The following is a 22,950-nucleotide window of genomic DNA, read 5'->3' as shown; positions in this document are numbered from 1 at the left end:
AACAAGTGCTTACATAGCTCAGGCCAATCTCTTTATTCCTGTGCAGTTGCTAAGGCCTGGAACTTTCTTGCCCTGACATTAAATGTCTAAATAGTAAACATACTTTCAAATCCCTACTAAAAGACCTCCTGTTCAAAACTTGGATATGTTCCTGTACAGTACCAGACTAATTTCACCTGTTCCTGACTTTCAACATCCCTAGATCACAGGTGTACTGTGTAGTTTCACTTAGTGCATAGTACTGTGAACCAGGTGTTTAGGCCACCTTTATAGTTATTATTTCCAGTTTATGACCCTGTTAGTCTATGAAAACTTCTTTTTGAATTTATGTTCAAGCAATTCTATATTTGTTGTATAATATCTTGTTTAATTGTTTCTCAATATTCTAACCACTGTATGCTGCATTAATTGTAAAACTCTAATTTTTACTCCTTTTATATGTTCTATGCTCTTTGTACAAAATAGCTATGTTTATATATTTTTTTTATTATTTTTATTATTTTTTTATAATTTTTAACTATGTAATTGGAGCTTTTCTCCCCGGGCCTCCTCTGAAAATGGTCACCTTGTGTCCAGTTGGACTGACTCAGTAAACAAATGAAAAATAAATAAATAAATAGATAAACAAGTAATAAAACCTTAAGGGCAGAAGCCAAAGTAGCTCCTATTGCAGAAAAGGTCAAAGAGAACATATTACGGTTGTTTAGGCACATGCAGAAAAGGAGAAGACAATCTAGTGAAGAAGATTTGGAACAGGCAAGAGGCTTTGATTTGGAACAGGCAAGAGGAAACAAGGGCATCAAGCAAAGAGGTGGATGGATTGTGTGACAGAAGACCTGTGACAGTCATTCATCTGTGTTGAAGAAGGGCTGAAAGTGGTATTGAGTAGTGAGAGGTGGTAACAGTTGACATGACACCCCAACCCTATGTAGAAAATGGGAAATAGGGGTTGATGCTGATGATGATGATGCTTATGATGATGATGAGCTGCTGGTCAAGAAGAAGAAGACCATGGCTGACTATCCCCACATGAGTCTAACAGTAGTGGTGAGCTGGGAGCCCAGGCATGATGAAGCCATGGCAGCACTGACTGCACATTGAGGTAGTTGGCATCACTTACATGCTCTGTAGAGAAGCTTGTCTCGGTTCTGCTTGAGCAGTGCAGCAATAGTAACTGGGTCATATGTGCCTTGTCCTACACGATCAGTATGCAATGATGTATGATACAACATGAATATTGGATCTATGTGTGTCTCCATACATGTCCAGACATGGGCACTACCCTGAATAACTAAATAAACTAAACAAAGATTGTAATTAAGCAAAAATGGCATGTGTTATCCACATGTGAGGAAAATATAAAGTTTTCTTTATGTGAGAATAACCCTTTTCATTTTTAATTTAGTACATATTATCCTAGTAACACTAGGTTGTGTGTTTATCCTCACAATTTGACTTTGCCATGTTTTCCATACTAAACTTAAATTTACAGCTGTATCATATAGTGGTGCTCTCCTATGTCAGTGACTGTCAGTTATAGTCTTGGCTTAAGTGCCATAGAATTTCTGTCTGGGGTACTATGTGCAGTCCTTGAGTTGACTGTGTCCTGCATAGCACATATCTAGCATGAAGTATGCGCATTTTAGATTTTGCCTTGACACAGTGTACAACCTAAAATATGGCATCATTTCAGGCATACACTGCTGATGATGCATTATTTGAGTTATGTGTTTCTACCATACTTACCTTTTGCACCATTCTTTGCACAATGGAGTCTGCTATGCCCCTCTATCACACAGCAACAGCTGATCTCACACACACACACACACACACACACACACACACACACACAGACACACACACACAGTGTAGCACATACACACGACAGTCCACATATGCAATGCAGACCTTGATCTTATGTCTTATACTTGCATTGACCACATGAGGGACATATACATACAAGTGTGTCTCCAGTAGTGGCTGCACCTGTCCTACATTCCTACCTCTCTAACAGTTGTGCAATTTCATGCAGGCATCCTCAGAAATTCTGTGTAGTTGTACCACATGGTATATGTATGATGCAGCTAGATACAATTTAAATCCTTGTATGTCATATATGACATTAACCATGTACAAATCACAGATATATTACTGTGGCTGTTATGTGTGGTGTTGGTATGGAGACACTAGTGGGATATATATCACATGTTTATCCATGTATAAATGTACATCTGGTGAATTGTGACTCAAAGTTCTGATCCAGACATTGCCGCATTGCTGACCCAGCATATATGGCCCCACCCTTCATCCTCTACACCTGGATAATCTGCCCTTTGAGTCCTCTTAATTATCCCATTTTCTCTTCAGATATGAAGTGTTCTTGGGGTAGATTATCAGTGCATATGACAGGCCACTGTGCTTAAATGTGGTCATGTTGTGCTGCATGGCACTCATGGTGACCAGTACTTAGCAAGGGTGGGGTGAAGGTGGCAGCTGCCCTGGGTACAAGGAGGGTAGAATTGTGAAGTGCTATTTCTGTATTCTTTCCATACTGACATTTCTGAATGCCAGTACAGAAAGCAACTTCACCACTTTAGCGCTTTGTGTGGGGTAAGCTGAAGCAAGCTGATTTCTACAAATGTAGCAATTGACTAGCTGCAGTTTAAAAATGTAACAAATATTTTTTTTCTCTTTCTGGCTGTTCCAGTGAAGAGTTGTGGCAGAGAGGGGCCAAGTACCTGGAAGGTTGTGTGCTTGGTTTTAGATTGCTGTGGGCAGTGTATTAGAGTGGATTTTTTTTTTGCTCTTTAAATTAAGAGCTGTGGAGGGAGGGGAAATGTGCTAAGTAGTCTATTGGATTGGACCTTTTTTTTTTTTTACTATGGAGGTGGGGACACATTTTGTGGGACAGCCCTAGTTGTTTTAAATGCCAGCTGTGCCTCTGATGATAACTATTTATTCAGTCTTTTGTGGTGTGTACTGTAGTGCACCCCTGAATGTGTCCAGACATCTAAACCATGATTTCAGTAATCCAAACAATTACTAGGTGGCGTTTCATGTCACGGTGTGTTATCCCTTGATTGCATCCTCAGCAGGCATTGATGGAGCTCAGAATGGTGTCTGAATTCAGGGCTCTGTTAGAATAAATGGGCAAAACATTAGCATGGCTGCTTCATACCACAGTATAGAATCATTGAACAACTTTGTCATATACAGGTGAACCTACCAAGTAGCAGTCATCTGGTATCTCTGCCTCTTGTAAAAATCCCCATGGGACACTTTTCCAAATAGCTAAATACGCATGCTTCTGGGGTGTTTTTTCCATCTGGTTAATAATTAGGCTGTCTACTGAGCACACTAACTCACAACTAAGTGATGGCCACCCTTTTCTCTTAAGGTAACATTCTGCATTGTCTCTAGATGGGTTTTGATTGGAACAAAACCACCATCAATTTTACCAAGAATACACAGGAGCTGGCTATGGAATAGAAGCATTCCACAGCAACGTGCTGCTCTCTAGATATTGCTGGAAAATGAATGAACCCAGATACATTGGTATACATGACTTCCAGGGACTGCCCTAGTATGTGACTAGCAGATATTTGGGACAACCCTATGGTGTCTGTCACATGTTGCTGGAATGTACATGATGCCAGTATATCATGAGTGAAATACACCTTTCTTTCTACTGGGACAGAGTTATCCCCCTCTGTATCTGTCTATTATTTCTTGATTACAGAACTGGTTTAACTTCAGCCCTTCTCACTTCATGCTGGTTGATTGCAAATATAAGTATACATTTGTAGATCATTCTCAAATATACTTTATAAAACCCTAGCATGCTGTACTACATTGTCAGCATACGTCATTATGTGTACTATTTGTGTAGAATTTCCAGTTAGATTTCTCAATATCTCTTTTATTTGTAAATGGCAAATCAAGCACATGTGAATTTCAACTAATGCTTGCCATAACGTTGGTAGGTAAAAATTAACAAAATACAAAGACAACAAACCACAAACATCAACTGCCATTTTGGTTGGGTGTTGGCATAATGGTTAATGTGTTCTCATCACACTCATATGGTAGAGGGTTTGATTCTCACCTTTGAAAGGGAAATTGGCTAGGCTTAGAGTGGCCCACAAGGACAGCTAGCCTAGTACATATCTATGAACCATCATTATTTATAAGTTAAGTCAAATAAGCAAGCTTTTAAAGCATGCCTGAAACCAGTCAGCTTGGGGCCATTTTGTACCCATCAAGGTAATGGGTTCCACAGGTAAGGGGTTTGATAGAGAAAAAAGTGAAAACAAGATTCCAAGTTCACTAGTGGAAGCATTAGCAGCCCCTCATAGAATGAACACAAAGTCCACAAAGGGCGGTAGGCCTCATTAAGCTCCTTCAAATAGCAAGGACCCATTTTTTGACTACACAAACTAGCACTAGAGCTTTAAAAATAGTCATAAAATAGATTGGAAGTCAGTGTAGAATGTACTGAGTAGGTGTATTATGTTGGCAATGCAAAGCACCCATACATAATTTTGCCGATGAGTCTTGCATGATCTGTAAATGGTCAAACTCAGTGATAGGCAGTCCCAAGTAAAAAAAAAAATGCAGTAGTCTAGTCTGGAGGAGACCACTGCATGAACAACAGTTGAGAGATCCAAGTGAGCTGTTAGGGGCTTAATACAGGAGACATTTCTCAGGTGAAAAAAGGAAGAATTTACTACAGTTGACACCTAGTCCTGAAATGTAAGCTGAGAGTCAAGAATAATTCCAAGATTTATAACCCGTTGCACAAACTCAAGTCTATCTCCCCTATATAGAATATAATTTGGTAAGGCAGGGATGGAAGAATCTCTGAGAGCTGCAAGAACAGCCATGTCCTCAGTCTTATTGGTGTTTGGTTTTAAGTGTTTATATTTAGCCAGGTATGAATTGCTTCAGTGTCATCATTCAAGGAAATAGTACATGCCATTGCTTCCTGGGGAAAGTAGAAATAAATTTGAGTGTTATCTGTGTAACTAAGGTATGCTAAACGTTTCACCCTCAATAGAGCTCCTATGGAAAGCATATACATAATGAATAAAAATGGGCCCAGTATAGAACCTTCTGGAATCCCACATTCAAAATGGTGAGAGGGGGATGAATTGAGTCCAGAACAGGCTCTATATATGTTCAGTTAGAATAGGTAAGAAGAAAACCAGTCAAGAACCATAGCAGTAATTTCACAATATGAATACAGGCATTCTGTTAGGATGCCATGATCCACTGTGTCAAAAATTGAAGAGAGATCCAGGATGACCAACAAAGTACAGTGCCACCAATTTCTTGTCATAAGGAAATCATTAGCCACTCTAATTAGAGCCATTTCAGTGCTTTGGTGAGTTCAAAAGCCTGAATGGAATAGGACCATAAGTACACTACTATAGAGATACAATTCCAGCTGCTTGTAAACAACTTTCTCAATAACTTTCCTAAAAAGTGAAGATTAGAGATTGGGGGTGATGACCAATGCTTCTTTCCAGGCTAAAGGAAAATCCCTTTCCCTCAGAGAACCTACCAGGACCCAATAAATCATTGCCCCCTTGCGCTCCAAAGCTAGTCAAATCTAGCATTGATGGATAAGGATCAAATCTGCATGTTGTTGCTCGCAGACTGTTAACAATAACAGCATTGAACTCGCCAAAATCTGGATTATCGACCACTGACAAAGAGTTTAAAGTAATGGAAGCACTTACTGCTCCACAAAGCCAGCATAAGGGCCAATTTGATGGAGGCAGTCTTGTCAGTGATAAACTAAGCAGTTGCTTCATATTCATCTGTTGATAATACACCTCTGATGGCCAGACTGGGTGGGCTGCACAGCCTCTCTACCACTCAAAAGAATCTAGCTAGTCAATTAGCCACCAAAGTGATTTCCCTTGACAGATATTCTGACTTTATATGGGAAATTTCTGCTTGATAGTTGGTGTAATGCTCATCAAGCTCAATCTTGTCACGCCAAAGGCCAGCTTGACACCATTGTCATTGCATCCTGTGGCCTGCTCCTTTCAAAATGCGAAGCGAATAACCAAATCAAGGTTTGCATCTCTTAGTGGAGACAGAGTAAACATGGTCCAGGGCTAAGAAATCTAAAACATGGCTCAGTGAGATATTATATTCCTCCACCATGACATCCACAGAGCCACCCAACTCACCTGGTGCAACTGAGTGAGAGCATGAGACAAAGTGTCAGTAGTAATCTGATCTATGTTGCAAACCTCCATCACTTCAAGACGGGGGGGGGGGCTTAAGTTGGGTAGGGCTAACTTAAACTGAATAAGGAAGTGGTCAGACCATGATACCTATTCCACCACTAGTTTCAAAGTGGCCAAGTCAAGCAGAAAGACCCAATCCAGAGAAAGTCTGAGTTTGGGAGTTGCAGAGGTAATTACCAAAATAAAAAAACAAAAATGTTTCATAATTCAGCAGAATTCATGGGCAAGAGGTACAGTTTTGTCATTGGCACACATGCTGAAGTCCCCCAACACCATAATGTTCCAATGGCCCAAAACTAAGTTGAGAAATAAATCAGTAAACTCCTGTCCTTGTGCTATCTGGTGGGTGGTAGACAAGGAGGAAACAACTACTTGCTCCTGCAACCAGGACATGTTCAAAAGAAATAGTCTGTCTCATGGCCACTCTGGTCAACCCAACCCTACTAACACTAAAAACACAATCCCACCTCAGATCCTACCCCTCCTAGGATAGTGTATAACTGAGATGCCAGGTGGTATAGCAGCAGTTAGATCAGGACCAAAATTCTCATTCAGCCAGGTCTCAGTTATAAATACCAGCTCAGCATCACACAACAGTTAATTTTTTCCTAAATTATACTTTTTATTACTTTAAGTTTTTTCTCTCTTTTTATCTGCGTTTCTTTCTTGCTCTTCCTTACAGTATATCTACAATCAGGTTCTTGTAAATATTCCTACTCGAGGATTATTCTGTTGCTATTGTATTGGATTTTTTGAAACTTATATGTATAAATATATTGTCTTTGTTGATTTCATTTTATATCCATGTTTCTTGTTAATATTACTTTTGTAATTTTTAGTCTTTGTATTAATTACTGTTTTTTGGCATGTCTGTTATTGTAATTGGAGCTTTCTTTCTCGGATCTCCACTGAAAATGGGCCTTTGGCTCATTTGGGCCAACCCAGTTAAGAAATGACAATAAATAAACAATAAATAAAAAAGAACGCCCTGATTATAATGTATTGACCTGGCATAACAGTCAAAAGAGACTGAGTCCTTTTCATTTACCCATGATAAATCAAAGGGACCCTGGATACAGGAAAAGACAAGAAAGCTGACAGTTGTACTCTGGAAAGTATCACTGGAATCCCTGGTCCAGCACAGGAATGTGTCCTGAGATGGACCTCAAAAGCCCGACACTTTGACCACCATGATCTTTCCATAATAAATGAAAATTACTGCAAGGATGAAACACTTTGACTAGTAATCTAGGCAAGACAAATGGGTGCAGAATCAATAATAATGCATGGCTATAACAGATAGCCATAATAAATAATTAAGTAAGAATACTTACCATTGTTAAATTTTTGACTAATCCCAATAAACAACAAGTTTGCGAAAACATCATAAAAAATGGTTAGACTGCAAAGTGCAAAGCAGTCATTTTCCTTAAAAATAGCTTAGAACACAATAAAGACAAAATAAAACAATAAAAATAAAACTGTCCTTGAAAAATGTAAAACCAAATGGGCACCAAATAATTATATTGGCTTCAGTATGAATGAGTGTGAAAACACAAGCACATTATTAATCACTGCATTAGCTAGGGTTCTAAATAAATACATAACAGAAAACTGTTTCCAAAAGTAGAGCAGGTAAGCACTGATACCTTATGAGCCCTAGTATTAGTTTGCCATGTTTTGTTATAGTTGGAAGCATACATTGTGTTTTGGAATCAGGCTGATGTGCATGGAATCTGCAATTATCATACACCATACTCATTAGCATATCACAGGAAATTACTAGGCTATGGATCCCGAGGTCATTTTAAGCCGTTTCATCTATATGTTCGTCAATATCCAAGATTGCATTTAGTGATGACTGCCCATGTTGAGGAGGATTGTGGGCTCTATCCCCAGTAAGAATTTACAGTGACCCATCAACTCGTCCAGGTTCCTCTTGAACTGTGTCTTAGAGGTACTCTGCTTCACATGAATTGATAATCTATTCCAAAGATGCAGCAGTTGCTGGGAGATAAATCTGTCCCTCCAGCATGTCCTATTTAAGTCACAGACCATATTTAACTCCCTGGAATGGGTAGCCCTAGTCCCATTTGATTTATGGTTATGCAGCAATTTCATTAGGTTTGAGTGTTGGATTGCTCTGTAGGCCAGGCATAAGTCTGCCCTAAGAAGTCTATATGATATGGAGTATAGTGAAAGGGACTTTAGTTGGTCTGTGTAAGGCACATGCTGGAGCCCCTGGATCTTCCTTATTAGAAACCTCTGAGGTCTCTCTAATTGCTGTAGGTGCTTAGTACAGCACATGCCAAATGGGGAGTTATACTCAATTATGGCCAGATAAGTGCCGAGTATAGGGGGCTATAACTTCTTGTCTTTACCAATCAAATGTGCTATGTAGAAAGCTTTCCTTACTACAGTATAAACATGGTGGTTGAAGTTAAGGTCACAGTCAACTTGTGATACCAGGTCCATTTTCATTTCATGGGTACTTAGGGTATTATTTTTGATTTTATAGTGTAATGGGGCATTGTTTGCGCCAAAGGGAATGATGATGCATTTATTTGTATTCAGTTTGAGGCAGTGACTAAGACACCAGTCATTGGTCTGTGTGAGATGCTTCTGGAGTACATTAACATCATTTGGGGATTCAATGATTGCACTTAGTTTGCAGTCGTCTGCAAACTTGGTGAGTCACAACCTCTTAGTTTTGAGCTGAACTTCTGATAAGTATATATCAAACAGTAGGGGGCCTGGCACTGACCCCTGTGGCACCCCCCTGGTAAAAGGTCTGCTGGTTGATGTGGAGTCACCTACTTTGGTAGTGTGTGTTTGATTTCCAAGCCATGGCAATGCATCTTACAACAAAGGGGCCGCATTCAGTTTGCTAAGTTTATTGGTAATGCCTGAATTTGGGATTGTGTTGAAAGCCTTTGCCAGGGTGAACTATGCTGTGTGCACCGATTTGCCCTCACCAATGGCTTTGGTCACATTTTTAAAGAATTCCACTGGATTTAACAGACAGACTCCACCCTTCACAAAGCTGAATTGGGTAGGATCCAGAGTTTGGAGGTCACCTATGTCTTTATTTATGAGGCCCATAGTGATATGTTCCATGGCCTTACAGATGAGGCTGGTCAGGCTTATGGATCTGTAATTCCCTAGGACTGATGCTAGGTCATCTTTGTGGAGGGGAATAACTGTTGCTGTTCTCCATTCCACTGGAATAAAGCCTGTAGTTAGGCTATGATTGAAAAGGGTATTTAGTGGTGATGCTAGCTCATGTTTTAGTCTGTTTAGAAGACAGCCTGGGATGTCGCCCGGTCCCATAGAGGCTGTGTTTTTTGCCTTGCACAAGGCTTTGAGGACTTGGTATTTGGATATGTAGAATGGTGGGAGTATGGGGGAAGGTTTGTTGTAAATTAGGAGGGGATAAGGGAGTGAAATTTTTGCCAAACCTATCCGCCATCAGGTTTGCTATCTCTATGGAGTCAGTGTGTGTGTGTATGTGTGTGTGTGAGAGACACCATTGGCCACTAGTTCTGCACATGCTTGGGTCATACCCTTTAGGTTATGTATGTAGCTGTAAAAGGTCTTATGGTTATCCTTGGCTGTACTTGCTAAGTTTCTCTCAAAGGAGCCCTTGGAGGATTTGAGAAGTAGTCTTATTTGCATGTTGAGGCTGATGAAGGCTCTTTTCCATTGTTGGGTATTTGCCTTTGTTTTTTTTGGACAGCAACTTTTTGCATTTATTTTAAAGTTTGTTGATGCTGGATGTCCACCATGGCAGCTTGTTTTTACTTGGGGCTCATGCTTTGATTCATTTTGGTACGGCCAAGCTTATACACTTATGCAAGTGATTGTACAGGGCTTTAGTGAAAGCTTTGGTGTAGTTACCACTTTCAGCTCGGGGAGGGGCTTGAAATACATTTATTCCTTCACCTAGGAGGTTATAGGTTGCCTTGGTGAAGTTTTTTAGTCTGGTTTCACCCTTTGTGACTTCTGGTGTTAGTGCCTGCTTGAAGGTGACTGATTTGTGATCAGTTTTAACTAATGAGGGTCCGACAGTTGAAGCAGTGGATCTGTTTGACATGTTGGTGAGGACCAGGTCCAGAATGTTTGTTTCCCTTGTCAGGGTATGGACAATTTATTCCAGAGGATTTGAATTAACAAAGTCATGTAACTTTTGCGCTAGCAAGTTAGGGCTAGCGTAGGTTTCCCAGTTGATGGTGGGATAATTAAAATTTCCCATAACCAGTGTGTTTGGTAAAATTTGGATTGTCTCCAGTTTGGTCAAGTAGGTTTTGTGGGCATCATGACCCAAGGAAGAAGATCTCTAACTGGCTATAACTTGAATGGGTGTCTTACCCTCCATAACCTGGACCTGAAGTAACTCCATGGAGCTGTCCAGTCTAAACTGGAGGTGAATTTATTTCTAACATAGATTGAAACACTGCCTCCTTTGATTTTCACACATTCATTTTGCAGTCTAAAGGTGTGAAAGGCATTGTAGCCTTGCAAGGTTGGAGTACTCTTTGAGGCCTTGAACCAGGTGTCTGTGACTGCACCGACATCTACATCTTCTAGTGATAGAAGTGCTTCCTGGCAGTGCAGTTTTTGGTTTAATCTCCTAGCATTTAGCAGCATGACCCTTATTTTGTTCTGATTAGTTAATTTTATATTGGTAATGCTGTTTTTGAGACCTTTCCTAAAGAAAATGCACTATGGGGGAGGCAAGAGCCTTTGCCAGCAGCCAAAAGCCTAGAGGTGTCAGGTGCAAATCCTCTGTGGCAAAGCAGTGAGGTTGGTTGACCATGGCTTCCCAGGTTGACAGGAACTGGATCCCCTTTGAATGGCACTGAAAACTGAGCCAATTATTGAAATCAATCATTTTTTGTTTATATTGTGCTCTTGACTTTGGGTAGTTTTTGGAACTGGGTCCATCCTCCATTTAATGAACTCTTCCTTTGGCACACTGAGTGGTATGCAACTTCATTTTGGAATCTGGGACACTGTAAATTGACTTGCTCTGTAAACTCTCAAAGGTCACATAATTTATTACACTTCTTTTTTTGTGTGTGTGTGTGTGTGTGTGTGTGTGTGTGTGTGTGTGTGTGTGTGTTTGTGTATTTTCACAGTATCGATGGCCTTATGGCTACTGCATATGTCAGTAGCTCATGAAATAACAAGGTACTCCTTGCAAAATGACTGCCACTTGGGTACAGTGTTAGTTTATTTGAAACCATCTCCCTACCCTTATTTTCCACAAGCTTTGTTTTAATAATCAAACGTAATTCTGTGTCATTTACCATGAAACAATGAAACTTCTCAAATCTCTCTTCCTTTTTTCACTATCTTTTTTTCCTTCTTCTGACTGCTCTCTCTGTCTTTTGAAATAGAAATATTTTTTACTTTCAGCATTATCTCATCATTCTAGTATTACCCTCCCTGATCCATCATTTAAACATGCAATCACCTGTACAATATTCCACGTATCTCTAGCTTGCCCATTCTTAGATGTTCCAGGTAATCTGTGATACCCTTTTTCCACATTTGCTCTGCAGTATTTAATTGCAGTACAGGGATTACAATTAACCATTCTCACTCTGCATCACTACATCTGTCTCTCTTGTATCAGACACCATCTACAAGCTGCTGCACATAATCTGCAGCTTCGTTATTTGTACTGTCTTCATTCTGTGTTTGTTCCATTGTTTCTACTCACCTGGGGGTGCCAAGGTGAAGCGATATATAGAGTCAGGGATTAAAAGTACATTCCTCCATAGTGGTTGCTACAGATATTCATTTACATTACAAAGGACAAAGACTTAAATTATTAGAAAGATAGGTCACTATAATTGCAACCCTGTGGCACTAGTTTGTGCTCCATCTTGTAGTCGTTTACGAACTGTATTGACTGAGGCCTTTTGCTTTTAGCATTTACCTGAAGACTGATTAAACATTCTTCTATAATCAGTTTGCAGACCTTTTTTAAATTTGTGTTCCAATACTTTTCTTTTACAACTGCCCATAACTTATCAGTTCCTATATGGCCCAGTATTTGGTGATTTAACTTGACCAACTGGCGTGCCAACTGAAATGGTACATATGGCAACTGTAACCCTTTGGAGGTCGTGTATGCATAGTACTCCTTTGGTGGTATGCCTGCCAATCTGCACTGATCGGTTTCTTCTTTTAAGCCCTGTTGTTTTTCTATATTTACAAGGTCTTTCTCTATTGACTCTTTATCTAGCTCTTTTAAGACACTAACTTCTACATTGGCATACTCATATTCTGGAAGTTCTTTTCCATTTTGTGCTGCTTGTTTGGCCAAGGTGTCAGCTAACACATTTAATCTGTAAGTTTCACTGGTTGGCTTTTGATGTGCTTTTACTTTTAAGATGCTATACTGTCCTTGTTGTTTTGACATTGTTATAACTTTATATATGTCTTTTAATACTTCAGCATGCCGTAATGGTTTACCTACACTATCCACAAATCCTCGTCTTACCCAGGTTTCCATATGTAGTCTTAAAGAATTTACTACATAAGCACTATCTGAAAAAATGTTAATAGGATTGTAATACTTTAGCACATACAATACTGCCTCCAGTTCAGCTCTTTGAGCTGACATATGCCCTGGTAATTTGATTAGTTCAGGAGAACCCAATTGTGGATTCTCTGGAACTATGGCAAATCCTGTCCAGTATCTGCCTTGGTCCCAATATCGTGCTCCATCCACAAAGATGGATGGCTTAAAGTGATCAAAATCAGATGCTAAAATTGCACCTCAGGTGACATTATATTTTCTAAACAGTTATGCTGTTTTCCTTCATATCCCATATGGTTTGACAAATGGTATTTACCCCCTGTCTGTATAGTAACAGTTTTCATTCCAAAAGTGCCATCCATTTTGCAAAGACTGCCTGACTAATACCATCTGTAATTTTATTCATTTCAAAACTGTCTATCAAAGCTTTTACAGCTTGATGTGGTGTTTGTACTATAATGCTGGAAAATACGGTCAAATATTCAGTTTGTTTAATACCCCAGTAAATGGCTAATAACTGCTGTATACATGGATGGTAACCCAATTCCACTGGAGCCATCTTTCTGCTAAAGAAAGTGACTGGGCGTAATGTTTTTTTCCATTCTGTTGTCACTACCATGTGGCCATTCCTGTAGTAGTACCACAGACAGTGTTTTTTTCCTGCTGCTGCTTGTAACACAAATGGTAACCTTGGAGTGGGCGCTATTAGTTCTGTAGCTTGTGCTAGTTTTATTTTTATCTGTGAAAATGCCTCCTCTTCATGAGATCCCCACTCTAAAAAGGTGGAGTTCTTTTGTTCATGTAACATTTTGTATAGGGGAGCAGGCCCGGCTGCATAATCCTCTATAAATTCCCTATTGTAATTCATGATTCCCATGAATTTATGTAAGTCTGCTATAGTCAGTGGCTTTTCCATTTGTAAAATGCCTTGTACACGTACAGGGCAAGGAGATCTTCCTGTTGGTTTTATAATAGTACCTAGAAACTTAACTTTTTGTGTCATAAACTGAATTTTTTCACTTTTAACCTTAAACCCTGCTTGCTGTAGAGTATGAAAAACTCTCTTAAGAAGCCGTACATGCTCCTCTACTGTTTCTGACTGAATTAAAATATCATCAATGTAATGTATTACTGAATCATCCTTTTCCAAATGTTGTAGAATGGATCCTACTGTCTGATGAAAAATAACTGGACTGTTTTGAAACCCTTGTGGTAACCTTGTCATAACATATTTCTGGTTTTTAAATGTAAAGGCAAATCTTGGCCAATCTTTTTTCCTGAGTGGCACTGCAAAAAAAACATTTGCTAAATCTATTACTGTAAACCACTTACTTTGTGGCTTAATATGTGCAGCCAACTCTGGGACTCCTGGAATCAAGTGTGCTCTAGGAGTGGTATATTGATTAACCTTTTGTAAATCAATAACAAGACGATAACTACCATCTTTTTTTCTTAATTGGCCAGATTGGTGAATTTGTAGGACTGTTGCCTTTTTGTATAATCTCTTCTCTTTCCCATTCTGCAATACATTTTTCCATATGTTCTTCTGCTTCCCTAGGAATAGGATATTGTTTTTGAAAAGGTGGTATATAGTCCTGATCACTTCCTATTCCTACTGGGCTTTCTAGTTTCCCACAATCACTGGGACCCTTGGACCATAGATTTGGGAATTGCTGTTGTAAATGCTTCCATACATCCTCACTGTCTGTATTTATATAGCCTGTAGGTTTTTCAGGTTTGTCAGGTAGAGAGACTGCATAGCAACCTGTATTTTGCTCTTCCTCTCTTTGTTGTTTGTCTCCCATCCACAGAATTTCATTAGGTAAATCAATTACTATGCCTAAAGGTCCTAGAATGTCCATACCAATAATGGTATTTGTGCAAGATGGATGCACTAAAAATGCACCCTTCCATATTTGTCCCTCTTGACTAAACTTTATGTCCACATTTTGGCTACTCACTGCATAGCATCCTGTGCCATTAAATGCTGAAATGCAAACCTTTTTTATAGGATTTACTGGTAACTGTCTGTTTGTGACAGATACTGCTGCTCCTGTGTCTATTAAGACATTTTTCCACAGTGACCCCTCTACCCAAATATTAATCAGTGGTCGTCCATCTCGACCCTTTTTAAAGGTAGTCAGGAAAGATACCAGAGTAGGGGGGGCACATCCCTATTGTAAGGAAATCCACTCATCCTCTCCTTTATTATCAAATGCAATATGACACACCTCATGTTTTTGTTTATCATCTTCTTCTGTGTCTGAATGATCTACATATTTAGGTTTTTCAATCTCTTTTTTTAACTGTTGCCTAGCTATTCCTTCAGCCTGTTCTATCAAATGTTTTGGATTTACAGGTGAAACTGTTTGAAAATCTACCGGGCATACTTTCACTTTTCCTGTATATTGATGGCTCTTATAACTGTTTTTACTACTATTGTAAGGTTTTTGTACATGATCCTGTTTTTCTGACTTTTCTTGTAAATTTGTTTGCTCTCTTTTTGGAAACACTCCCTGTTCTTCTTTCTTTTTGCGCCAGGCTTTGTAATGATCACAATTTTGCTTAACGTGTCCTATTTTTTTACAAAAGAAGCATGTTGGTGCCTTTTGCTCATTACCTGTGCTTGATCCTGGTACTACAAGCATAGAGGCAGGAGCTGGTGGTGCTGACACAGCTCTTTCTGCTGGTGGTTGGTCACACCATCTTTGCCTTCCCCTGTTTTTGACTTCACCAATTACTTCAAATGGCTCACTATTATCTTCACATGCAAAGATATGGTGTGAGTATAAAGTCCCATCATCGGCCATAGTCCGTCCCCTCATTAGTTTTTGTACCAAATCAGTGAGGGTATCAGAATGTTCTTCGTAGATACATTTAATATCCCCTGGAACCCCTTTGACTTGTTCTAAGAAGCAATGTATTAGCTGTTTTTGTATGTCTCTTTTTCCCATGTCTCTGTCTGTTTTTTTATATATGATTTGAAATGCAAGTCTAAAATGATCACTTTGTTCCATTAATTTATCTGTGATAGTAATTTTAAAATTATCTAATAATTTGGCTGTGAGAGGCTGCCCTTGTGTAAATGCCATTAAAATGGCTGTCATACGTCCTACTTTAGTGTTCAACTGATAATCATCTTGCTTTAATTGTATGAAAGTTTTAAAACATTTGGGAATGAAAATCCAGAAACATCTAAGTAATGCATCTGTCCATATATCAGATCCTGCTGTATATGCCACCCATTCTTCAAATGTAAGCATGTTATAAAATATGCCTTTTTTATCATTCCACTGTGGTAAACTCTGTAATAATCTAGACTGCGTATATAAATCTGTAGTGGTTCCCTGTCCCTGTTCTATAATTTGGACTGGTTTTGTGTTTTTTAACTCTTCTTTAAGCTGGGATATCAAAATAGTATTTTGGAGGTTAGTCTCTGTTAATTCATCTAATTCTTCTTCCTTTTCCTTCAGATGCTGTTTAAGGTCTGTCATTTCTACCTGTAAGTGTTTAAGGGATATATGATACCTGTTATTGGATTCCTCTGTTGACTGCAGAGCTCCTATGCACTTTTGACAGAGATCTTGAATGTCAGTTTTGAACATTTTAAATTCATTTTGTTTCTCTTTTAAAAACTTATTAAAGTCTTCTGTCAATGTATCATAAACTTTGTTTCTGTCCTCATCTGTATGTGTAGCCGTGGCATCATTCCATGCTTGTACATAATTTTAAAGGGAGTTACAAGATCTACAGGGGACTCTGTCAATAACAGATTTGATTGTTGTTGTAATTCAGAAATTAATGTACTGACAGGACATAACTGCTTTACATCTGGATATAATGAAAACTGTGTATTATTAATTAATTCTTTATCATGAACAGATCTGTCTGCACAGTCTAGTTTTTTTAGCAATATCATGCAATACTTGTTTATGGCATATTACACAAAACGCAGTTTCCTTTGAATCACACAATAAACATTTACTATGATATACTTCATTTTTTTGTTGCAAATACCAATCAAATGTTACAATCCACTTACATAATGCTGGTATGTCAACTTGCCCTAACAAGGTTTTACACTTACTAATGTGTTGTGTATACCAACATTGCAATTTACTCCATATTTTATCTGGTTGTTCTGCTACATTAAGAGTAAAACTTGGCTTACATTTGCTAGAATTCTGCCTGATAGCATCCATACTAAAAAAAATGTGACGTAGAAAAAAAGTCTTACCAGTGAGCAAGAAAACAGGTGATCAGGCTGTTGTTGCAGATGGCTGGAAATTTTTCAAAGTCACTTGAGAAGCTGGGAAAGCACAACAGGCAGTGGACTGCTGTGCTAGTGGATATTCCCCTTTCCTTAGCGAAATTATGGCACTGCGACTGGAACTTCAGTCTCACTCCGGATGTAGACGTCTAAAAAACTGTACTACTGCAAGCTGCATAAACTGGAATACTTCTGTTCAGAATTGACACATACGTACAAATGTTAGTTACTGCAATTTAACTGAAGTGACCCTCTGCAGGGCTTACCATCACTCCTCCTGTGGTTGAATGCAGATTGTAGGTTCAAATGCAGGCTAGCTTGCCATTGAAAAAATTACATGGAGCTGCTTACTGCTTGGTGTGATGGATTTGAAGTGTTCTTAAGACACTCAGTCTTGCTGGCTGGATTCTGTTAAAATTCAAAGTCTAGTTATATTTGCATTCACAGTCTGTTGCATACAGAAACTTGCAGAATATACACTGATGAGAGAATATACTTTGCAGCATCAACTTTAGAGAGCAGTAACCAATACATTTTTATAATAAGCCAAACGGAAACACGTTACAGCTTAAAAGTACTGTTCCAACTTTACTTCTCATATAGTACAGATGATGTGAGAGATATAACATTTACCAGTGATCAGATTTTGCTGATCCCTGGGCTTTGTCTTGGTTCCTGTTTTCTCCATTTTCCTTGTTTGGTCAAGGGGTAGTTTCTTTACTCACTAGTGGGAGTAGGGAGTACTGAGCTGCCTGTTTGTCCTCAGAGGAGTGGTTTAAGGCAGTAACTTGTAGTTTATTGGCCATTTTGGGTCATTTCCTGTCTTTTCCAGCCCCCTACTATAAAGCACGCTTTAGCGCGCATTAGCGCGATTTAGCGCGGAGCTGCCACTGTTGCACACTAGGGCAGCGCGCCGGTTAAGCAGGTTTAAACTATTCGGGCTACCTAAAGTCCACTCTTCAAATTTTCCCTTAAAACTACCTTCCTCGAACTATACTACTGATCTAATCAGCGTATCCTATAACTAAAAAGATCATCTCTGCTTGACTCCAAGTAGACTATTCTCTATCTGTTAAACCTAGCACTTGCTCCTACAGTACTTATTACCTTGATACGGCACTCTTGTCATAGATAGTACCCCAAAAGGCAACCCCCATTTCTCGGTCACCCACGACCCCCGGAATCTTTTTTAAAGTTTTTTTTTGTCTATCCTTCTAGCATGTCGAGGGATCAGTTGCTAGTGTCCTCTCCTGCTGAGCTGGTGAACCTGGAGATATTGAGGCAATGCTACAATTGCCTCATGTACACAGACAACCCTCTCCTCCTCCCACAAAACACAAATACATGCGAGAGATGCAACTATACGGCCAAACTGGAGGCTGAGCTCTCTCAACATAGGACTGGCAAGACCAGTCAGGAAGAGAAGGTTACCACACACACTATAGACCCAGTCTCACATAGTACCATTACAACCTCAAATCATACACATAAACACACAAAGACATACTCGGAGGCTCTGATCAAAAATCTACCAAAACAGCAGAGGCCACCAAAGCAGACACCCAAACAACCACCACCTCAGAACACAACACCTGCAACACATAGACCTCACAGTCAGAGTGTCAAACAGTCACAGCCCTTAAGGCCAAACACAATGCCAGACACACTAGTCATTGGTGACTCCATAGTCAGACACACTGGTGTCCCGCTCACCAGACTGAGTAAGGAGAAGGTCACAGTAAGCTGCCTGTCGGGCGCTAGAATCCGCCACATAACGCAAGCACTCAGGTCTCTCAACAGCAGGTACAAATATGACTCAGTCATTGTCCACTCTGGTGTAAACGACCTGAGACGTACCTCCTTGGACTACATGAAAAGAGACATTGAGGAGCTCTCTGATTATGTAGCCCAGGCAGGTATGACCCTGACCTTGAGCAGTATCCTACCTTCACCAAGAATGATGCCACAATACAGAGATAAGATGATCAGCTTTAACAATTGGCTTAAACACTGGTGTCATTCAAAGGGGATCCAGTGTCTGTCTGCCTGGGATGACATGCTGGACAAGCCACGCTGCTTCGCAAGGGATGGCTTGCACCAGTCTCCCCTGGGATTCCGGATATTGGCAAAGGCTCTTGCCACCCCCATAGTGCCTTTTTTAGGCAAGGCTCAAATTCTAAACCTATCACCCTAGAACACAAAAAAGGAAAAAAACTAAGGGTAATGCTGCTCAATGCCAGAAGTCTAAATCTCAAAATGCACACACTCGAGGCCCTTCTCAGTATGGAGAACATTGATGTCTGTGCTGTGACAGAAACCTGGTTCAAGGCTCCTGAGAGCACCCCAGCGCTATCAGGTTTTACCTCATATCATGCGTTCCGGCCCCAACATCCGGACAATACCAAGAAAGGAGGGGGGGTATCCATATTCATCAAGGACACCCACACCTCAAGACTGGTGGCAACGCACAATGCATCGGAGACCATCCAGGTGCAATTAACCATAGGCAAGACTGCTCTGCAAATTGCAGCATGTTACAGGCCACCCTCACAAACTCAGGAACCTCACATGGCCTTCCTGAAAACACTAGAGGGGATAAATGTATCACCAAACACCATCATACTAGGTGACTTCAATTACCCTAATATAGACTGGGAACACTACTCAAGCCCAAACACCCTAGCCCAAAAGTTCCTGGAATTCATAAACTCAAATGCCATGGAACAACTAATCACCATCCCACAAGAGGAGATAACATACTTGATCTCATCATCACGAACATGGGAGCACAATGTTCAACACTGGAAGTATACCCTTCACTGGTGAGATCAGATCACAAACTAATCTCGCTGGAGGTCCTCATCCCACCCCCACCTGAAATAAAAAAGACCACAGTAAAGAACTTCTCAAAAGCCGACTTCACACTTCTAAAGACTAGTGTGGTCTCCTTTAAGGCCCCCGAGCTGGCGGAAAACAGTACTCAAGCCGCTGAATCACTTACAAATGCCTTCTACCAGCACCTGCAGGACTGCATGGATAAGGCAATCCCAAGCAAAACAAAGACTCTTTGTACCAAAGGCAAGCGTCCAGTCTGGTGGACCCCAGCCATAAACAAACTCTACAACAAAAGGAGGAAGCTACTACAAGATAGAGCAATATCCTTAAAAAGTAAGACACCCTTGATCACTATAAGTAAAAAACTAAGAGCTCTCATAAAATCATCCAAAGCAAATTTCGAGAGAAAAATAGCTAAAGACTCAAAAGACAATCATAAGGCCTTCTTTAGCTATGTTAGAAACCTGGGAGGAAACTCCCAGATATGCTCAGAACTAGTTCAAAATGATGTGAAGATTACTGATCCTACAGACATTGCCAACATACTGGCTGACAGGTTCAGTGCAAACTTCTCCCCAAAAGGAGAGATATCTATACCAAACGATTGCAGCCCCCAAACATCTCCAGCACACAAGTAAGAACTGCTCTTGCCAAAGCAAAACACAGCATCCATGGGACCTGATGGTGTCCCCGGCTGTGTGCTCCACGAACGCAATGAGGAATTAAACCCACAGCTAGGACAGCTGTTTAATCAAAGTCTTACCTCTGGATACGTACCCAGGGAGTGGCGCACTGCAACTGTGGTCCCACTTCACAAAGGCGGTGCCTCCACCGACCCTGGAAATTACCGGCCCATTAGCTTGACAAGCCTTATCTGCAAAGCCATGGAGAGGATCATAATGGACCTCATAAATAAAGACATAGGGAATTTGCAGACTTTGGATCCAACCCAGTTTGGCTTTGTCAAAGGCAGATCATGCCTTTTAAACTTGGTTGACTTTTTGAAACAGTCACCAAAGCCATTGATGAGGGAAAGGCAGTCCATACAGCCTACCTCGATCTGGCTAAGGCCTTCGATACAATACCCCACTCGGGTATCATTGAAAAACTCATCAGCTTAAATGTTAACCCATACATCACAAGATGGGTTGCAAACTGGCTGAGTGACAGAACCCACAGGGTCAGAGTTGCTGGCGCCATGTCAGACTCAAAGCCTGTCACAAGTGGTGTCCCACAGGGCTCAGTCCTGGGCCCACTCTTGTTTGGCATCTACTTTTCAAGTACAAGCAAACACAGGAGGGTTATGGCTGACAAAGTTTGCAGATGACTGCAAACTGGGCGCCATAGTAGAAAACACATCTGACACAGATATTCTTCAGAAGGGTCTCACAGAAATGGATAACTGGTGCCAGAGCCACGGCCTAAAGTTAAATGCCAAAAAATGCATAGTCATACCCTTCGGAAAAACAAGGTTACCCCTAGCTACCAAATAGGTGGCAATCCACTGAGCACAGAAGAAGTTATCAGGGACCTGGGGACCCAGGTTGATAGTAGCCTGTCATTCGACACCCATGTAGCTAAAGTAGTTAGGAAGACCTTCTACATTGCCCACCTTATCATGAAGGGATTCTCATCTAGATCAAGGGAGGTCATAGTCTCCCTTTACTCATCACTCATCAGACCAATGATTGAGTACAATGCCCCATTCAGAATGTATCCGACCCGACACTTGCAGCAGCTGGAGAGGCCACAAAAGTTCCTCACCAAAAGGATAAAGGGTCTCAAAAATCTGTCCTATGCTGCCCGACTGAAAGAACTCCAGCTCTATTCAGTCGCCACCGCTTGCTCAGAGGTGACCTTTGCCTAACATACAAGGCCATGTCAAACCCAGATTTGATGAATATGCTTCACCTCAAAAAATCTAGATCCATCAGAGCCACAAGGGCAGGAGACTTAAACCTCGACACGGCTATTAATAGGATGTGCTGGAGGGATGGATTCATCACCCAAAGACTCCCTATGCTGTGGAACAAAATCCCGGTACATGTGAGGCAGAGCACCTCGCTGGCCTTGTTCAAGAGAAATCTTGACCAATGGATGGGAGATCACAGATATACCCCAGGGATTACCTCAGTGTCACTGCTCGACAGAGGCACAGCAAAATAATGGGTATAGTTCCCTATACTAAAGGGGTGGCGTAAGCCACAAAACGATGGGCTAGGCTTGTAAATGCCCTCGGGCAGATAGCCTAGTATGAACCTATGAACCTATGAACCTATTTACCTTAGGACTTGTGTCCCTACCATACCTCTAACATAGCTGGATTTATACAGCTCTTTATATACAGTTTTAGTCCTGTAGAAACAATACTAAGCTTCCTTGTTTAACAATGTCTTGTAAGAGACCAGCTTTTCTGACAGTGTGAATATCCTGTAACAGTGTCCTGATGTCCATGTAGAAAAACATATTTTTGAGGAAACACATTGTCAGAGATCAGCTTTTCTGACAGTGTGAACATCCTGTATTTTATTTAGATCTTTGTATAAAAAACATCTGTTCTTGTGCCATCCTGTTTTTCCATGCAGAATAACATGTCATTGTTCTTTAAAAGCAGATTTTGCATTTTTGTTCTTGCATACATCCTGTTTTGAGTCTGTAAGGGAAAAGTGTCCATTCTTTAAAAGCAGATTTTGTATTTTTGCTCTTGCATACATCCTGTTTTGAGTCTGTAAGGGAAAAATGTCCATTCAGCAGATTCCTTTTCCAAGCCATGGTAATTTAGTATGGATGCTGATTACATATTACTAAACTCTATTTCTACATTTAAGCAAGCTTTATCTTATACATTATTTATGTTGCATAATTGCAGCAAAATTACTTTCAACCTTAGTATATTGTTGAGCACACTCTAACAATAAGACTAAATGCAACTGTATTTTTTGTGACCCACTAGACATATGAAAAGGAATGCAGCAGCTAGCTGTGTAACTCAGATGTTTGCACTGATACTTTTAAGAGTTGAAAATCATCACAAT

The sequence above is a fragment of the Protopterus annectens genome, chromosome 1.part1 (assembly GCF_019279795.1).
Source record: "Protopterus annectens isolate FY-2018-M chromosome 1.part1, PAN1.0, whole genome shotgun sequence".
NCBI lineage: Eukaryota > Metazoa > Chordata > Ceratodontiformes > Protopteridae > Protopterus > Protopterus annectens.
The sequence above is the reverse complement of the archived record's forward strand: the minus strand, read 5'-3'. Positions refer to the sequence as shown.